This window comes from Triticum aestivum, chromosome 5A (assembly GCF_018294505.1).
Source record: "Triticum aestivum cultivar Chinese Spring chromosome 5A, IWGSC CS RefSeq v2.1, whole genome shotgun sequence".
In the NCBI taxonomy this organism is placed as follows: domain Eukaryota; kingdom Viridiplantae; phylum Streptophyta; class Magnoliopsida; order Poales; family Poaceae; genus Triticum; species Triticum aestivum.
In genome coordinates this window covers 306,531,725-306,538,037 of record NC_057806.1, presented here as the reverse complement: position 1 = coordinate 306,538,037, position 6,313 = coordinate 306,531,725, and the positions used below count along the sequence as shown (strand labels likewise).

General features: G+C 48.2%; 1 long non-coding RNA gene across 1 annotated transcript; it reads right to left on the bottom strand.

Moving 5' to 3' along the window:
* Positions 1-234: 234 nt before the first annotated feature.
* Positions 235-2,346, bottom strand: LOC123106842 (uncharacterized). Its single transcript, XR_006451526.1, has 2 exons — positions 2,045-2,346; positions 235-1,018 (listed from the first exon to the last, which is right to left on the bottom strand). It is a non-coding gene; the product is annotated as an uncharacterized lncRNA (long non-coding RNA).
* Positions 2,347-6,313: the final 3,967 nt, after the last annotated feature.

Here is a 6,313-nt window from a genome sequence, read left to right as displayed (position 1 = left end):
AGACAATCGATCATCCCCGCTCTATTGTATGGTTATTTCATGACCGTGGTTACCTGAATGTTTCAGTCATATATTTGTGATTTTTATGCTGGAACCCATTTTCTTCTTGTGTGAACTTTGCATACTCTACATAGAGTAGGAGGAAATATTTGGCATTTCCAAAGGGTTAGTGCATTGTTATAAACTAGATGATTCCCCGCGCGTTGCTGCGGGACATATTGCCTAAATTTAGTGTTTTACTTGGTAAATTAATTCTCATAAAAGAATTAGGAAAACAATGAACAAATGTCTTTTATTTGACAAAAATAATATGTAGGCTACCAGCTCCGCTTCTTTTGCAAGGGAAGAAAACTTCGAAGTTACAGCTAAAAGATCACCACAAAGCTATAGCCCACCGGCCTCACCTCGTAGATACACTCATGCACCGACAACTTCGTCATGTTCCTCACCGCCACCGGGGAAGGTTTCTTCTTGCGTATTGGTGTTAGCGGTCAACATGGTAGACGCTCTGGTTGCGTGTACAGCAGTGGCGATCAACAGGGCCGAGCTGGAGAAAATCAACCCTGGTACACAACTTTAACAATGGTGCAAACATATTTAGTTCAATCCCTCTGACGGTAAGGTATTTAAAAATTCTTTGCATATAAAATTCAGAAAAACAAACGACACACTACCATATGATAACAAATAAGGGACGATCAAGTTCTTACTGAGTTAATACACTCACAATTATTGATGCCACTCGTAAGGGAAAGTTGACGGTAGTAGAATAATTCATCCTACCTATAATCCAGCATAGTAGTACATGTAAAGTAACCAGATGTGACATCAAATTATGAAGTGAAAATAATAAATGTAACCTGGGAATAAACCTTCTGCTATTTTCTTCTCGATGGTTACGGAAATTCAAAAGTGCGAGGTTGGACTTCTTGTGATGTTGCTTTTCGTTTGGGAAGATATGTGTCCATTTGTGATCAACGATGTACCTGTATTTCCCCGCAAAAAAAAACCGATGTACCTGTATTTGGCAGAGACTAAATAAATAAATCTTCCACTAAAATATTAAATAAACTGGATTCTCCACTTCACGAAAAGTTTGTGAAGGGAAGTAGGAAAAAATGTATGAATATAAGAGCAGTTTTAACATGGTCCCTCTTACCCCCTCTTTTCACATGAGAGGTAAGAGTATAAAATAGATCTTAGCCGTTGATCTCATCAATGAATGGCTTGATTGACTCTTACCTTCTTATCTCACATGTAAAAAAGAAGGTAAGAGGGACCATGTTAAAATTTGCCATTAAACACCTTCGGAAAAACAACTTCTAAACTAATCATTAATATGATTAGGGTGTGTTCTTTGTGATGTCTTTTGACAAGGATTGCGGGTGGAGCTTAGCAGGTCGGCGCTGCACGGATGCTCGACCGCTGTAGGATTGAGTGCAGGCTGCAGCGTCCGTGCTTTGGCCATGTGATGCCTTGCTGTCACCTAGGTTATAGAGAGCTGAAGCATCCACGCAAACATGTGCCACTTTGTGAGAAATCAAACGAATTTTGTGGTTACGAACGTGCCAATCTTGTACCAATTATAGCCTGACAGGGATCCAGTTCTGCCGCGCTGTGACCCTCATTCTCAAATTAGCCTAGCAAGCCTTCAGTCGTACAGAGCCGAGACCTGCCTTGCCCACCAGCGATCAGACCTGCTGTCCACTATCACAGCTTACGAGGTTGTGTTTTTCTCTTGCAATTTTACACCTGATGCACTGTCATTGTTACTACCTTCTGCACACACTATAGAGATGGTAACCCGTACTAAGATTTTCTTTCGACCCTAATGCCTGTGCATCCTGGTAACTTGAGGTAGCTCCGCCTCTGGCGAGCAATCTGTTGTTGGTTGATTTGTACCAAGCGAATCAGCAAAGATGTCAATCGCGAAACTCATTAATAGAAATAGGACAATTCAAAAAATACTAACAGAAATAGGATAGAAGGTGAGCTTAATTTTGAATCCACGGGAGCAAAAAGAAAGGCCAAATCGGCCACCTACCAATTTCCACACGGGCGATGCAAGAAGATGGCACCACAGATGACATCTCTAGGCAGAGCATGGCCGCTCTCCCATGATCTGCAACTTCTCCGCGATCGTAGATTCGTAGGTCGATGGCGCGGCGTGGTGCGTCGGTAGTTCGTGGGTGACCTAACCTAGCGGCAAGGCGCGGGCGGGCGGCAGAAGGAGGTGGGGGCAGAGGCGCGGTGCACCGTGATGTAGTCGAGGGCTTGAGCGGAGAGAAAGATGGGAGAGATATGGATGGATGGATCGGGAGAGGAGAGGAGACAGGGAATTAAGAGGTGAACCCAATGGCCACATGCGGCCCCTTGTGCGGTTTTATGATTGGGATTAAACCGGACCAATTGAAGAAGGAAACTGTTTAGACTGGCTCATCCCTCGGTTACGGAAGCGGAAGAGAATCACACAGAGAAATCTGTTGATTTTTTTTCCTTAGTGTGGAGACGTGAATTGCTCTCACTGAGAGGTGGGAGCCAAGGATCCGAGGAAAGTGGAGCCGACGCTATTGGGCTACCCCAGTACCCCGTGGGCCGTGGCTAATCAAAAACGACTACAGGATTTTAATTATGGTGGCTTGAAGGATTATGAGTGCAGAATAAAAATGGCATGCATGCAAAATCAAAAGGATTAGCAAATGGAGGGTTAGTGCTGATGTGTCCATAGAAAAATGGTTGCTGATGTGGATAGGCTGCATGCTTAGTTAAATAGGTTAGTGGGGATGAACTATTATAGTATTATAGATGAGTTCCCATCAAAGAGATGTTCACATTTTCTTCTGTATTGTATTCAGTAGTGGCTCAAGTATCTCATAAAACCTATATTATAGATGTGCCTTCGTACTCCTACTATACCCAGGCATTTTTTCATGGTTATTATACAGTAGACACATTTAACAAGCACTCTCGGACAAAAGGAATCAGCTGTTCCACACAGCACCAATCGTGGCCTCATTCATGTCCAACCTTCTGCTGGCGCCAGTGCCTACTCCACCTCGGATGGGAGTCCCTGCCGTAGGAGAACTGTTCGAGGCCAAGCATGCAACCATGTAGTGCCCAACTCGGACTTGGCCTGAGCAGCCCATAAAAAGGTCTCGCAACAGAAATCCCCTAACTCCCAAGTTCCTTTGGCGACTTCCACGTAAGCCGATCGATGGCTATTGGGCCTCAAATCCCGATGTCATATGTGGCATCGATGCCGAAAGATGCATCAAGCGATTGGCTATTTTCCTACCCGCAAGGTAGAATGCCGAAGGCGCCCATACTTAGCATTAAGCGTTGACAGGGATGACGCTTAGATGATTTTTAATTTTATGTTATTTGTTTTTTCTATCTGAGCGTCTACAAAGGCGACTCGCATTCTAGAGACTGTTATGTCTTTCCTCTACACACAAACACACACGCACATTTGCCTGGTGAAGAGAATGCCTCAAATCATGGAACCCCTGATTATGCGAGTGTTATTTCAAGACTGAAACTGATACATGCGATTCTTGATGTAAATGATGTCTGATCAAATGCAGTAGCTGAATGTATCGAACAGCCTCCAAAACTTCTGAAAGAAAAGAGCTAGAGCACCATCTTCTCAGCTCTCCTGTACTCTCACATATTAGTTTGTTTCCAAAACTTCTTATAAACGCGACAGGTTTAAATGCAGTTCCACTTCCCAGTTGTTGTTATTCAGGTTCATACTATATCAGCTTTAAAGTTTATTTTCACTCTCAAGTAGTCCAGAAATATGTGAACCTGAACACTAAAAACAAGGGCAGGGGAGGACACAGGTACACTTTATTTGTGGGGTGAGGACACAGGTACACTAGAGTTTAAAATTGCGGACAGTCTTCTCTTTCTCATTGTTGGCTGCTTTAGCTCATCTCTCTCACAATTTCGCTATCATCTATCTGCTCACGACCTGTTGCTATGTTCTCTTATGGCTACAGTAATGTCTGCCCTAAGTGCCTATGAATTAGAATACAATAGATAACTGAATGCATCCTTTTTGATGTTCATGTTTTGTTAAACCAAAGTACTGATCACAAATCCTAAGTTACCCTGACCCATATCTTCTGATCTTTGTGCTGTATGTTTTTCAATACAAGGAAGCACACAAAGCTGCGGAGGATGCAAGTACAAGGAATCATGGTGTGATTAATACTAACATTGATGGACCCATTAATTGCTATTGAGAAAATCATCATCTTCAAGCAGGATTTCTTCTTTTTTAGCAAAAGCTCGCTGGTTTGGCACAGGTATACATTCCATGTAACGCTTCTTTCTGCAGGAAGAAACGTAGGGAAAAAATATCTCCAAGCCTTGCATAATAAACTGTAATGATTTTTTAAGAACAACTGGCATTTTGTTTGGTCCTGTGCTTTTCTCGAGCTATACTCGACTGCTATTCACCTAGGTTTTCATTTTATCAATGTTATTTCTTGCCAGGAGGGCAAGTGTTGCCAGGAGAGTAACTGTTAAATATCAAGAGATCTTTTATGTGGTCCTCCATGTTAGATCAACGATATGATAATGGTAATACATATATATACTTTAGTATGGTAAAAAGAAAAAAGTTACCATGTCTCTGCGCTCCTCGAATCACATCTTGCGGACCAGGTGTAAGGAGTAGCAAGCGGAGGACGGTCCTCATGTTTTCTTGGTGAGATTAGAGCAACTTCAACGGGCCGACCCAAACGGACGACAATTTCGTCCGCTTTTTTTCCGTTTAGGTCGGCCAGACGGACATGAATGTTCGCTTTCGCATTTGGGTCGGTGCGTGCGTCCAACGCTGGCCTGAACCTATTTTTGATGGCGCAAAAAAAGAAAGCATGCATATTAAAAAAGAAAATGGCATTAATTAAATATTAAAGCCGGCCACGAAGGCCGGCGAGAGTCCACGCGTCCACATTTGCATTATAAATAAATAAAAATAGCCTAAATTACGAGGCGGTGCGCTGCCCTAGGCGTCCTCGTCGTCGTCCCCGGAGTCCATGAGGTCGATGAGCGTCGGCGCCGACCCGGCCCACGCGAACGCCGTGTTCCAGAGCGCCGTCATGTCGGGCTGTGCCAGCGCAGGCAGTGCCTCCTCCTCGGCCTCGCGCTGCTCCTCCCCGAGGTCGCGCTTGAGCATTTCGAGGTACTCGCCATCGCGGTGCTCCTCGTCCACCCTGATGCTGCGCCAGTGCTTGAGGTACGCCTGCTCCTGCGCCGGCGTCGCTCCCATCCAGACCGGTGGCGCGCGTACCCATTCGCGCACTACTCCCGTCCAGGAGTAGCGCTTGATGGGGGACGGCTCGGGCTCCGCCTCCGGCTTGATGGGGGGCGGCGGGGCCACCGGCGGCACCACGCTGTCGCCCGCTGTGGAGAGGGCAAGGGCCTGCGCCATTGCCGCATCGTATCGAGCCTCTTCTTCCGCCTGCGCCGCCTCCTCCGCCTCCACCCCGCGTCGCTCGTCCTCCTTGCTCTCCCATAAGACGGCCGCAAGTGCTGCCTGGTAGGCGTCCTCCGCCGCCTAGTCCTCCTCGCGGACGACGAGCGCTGGTGGCGGCGACCTCCGGTCGACCTCGCGCACGCCCCATCGCCTCGCCTCCTCGTGCTCGAAGGCGAACCACCTCGCCCAGTTGGGCGAGTCGGTTGCGTAGGCGGCCTCGCGGAGCTGCTCCGGCGTCAGCAGTGCCCGCCGGCGCCGCACCTCCTCCGCGTGAGCACGAGCCGACCGCGGCGCCGCCGGCACTGGGATCCTCTCTGGATCCAGATGCCAGTCGTGTGGCAGTGTCACGTCGGGATACGGCAGAGGCTGATGGTGCTGCCAGTGCCACTCCGCCTAGTGCACTGGCACGTTCACGCGCTGCCTCTGCCGGCGAGGCGCTGGCGCCGGCGGAGGCGGGAGGAAAGGGGTGGCAGGGGACTTGCCCTTGGCCTTGCTGCCGCTGGCGCCGGAGAAGAGGCCCATCTCTGCTATGGTTGTGGTGGCTAGGGTTTGCCGGCGACGAGGGAGTAAAGGATGGCAGATGTGGACGGCGAGTTTGGATGAGGACGGCCCCGCCGCACGGTCGGCTTAAAAAAGGACGAGCGCCGTCGCTGATGCGTGGGCCCGTCGTCATAAATTAAGATGACAGCGTGGGCATCGGGTAGTTGGACGACCGCCATGTGGGGATGCAGCGGACAGCGGGAAGGCGCGCAAAGCGTCCGTTCGGCGTCCGTGCCGACGCATTTGGGGTGCAAATTTGGGCTGCAATTACATCGGCGTGGACGCGAC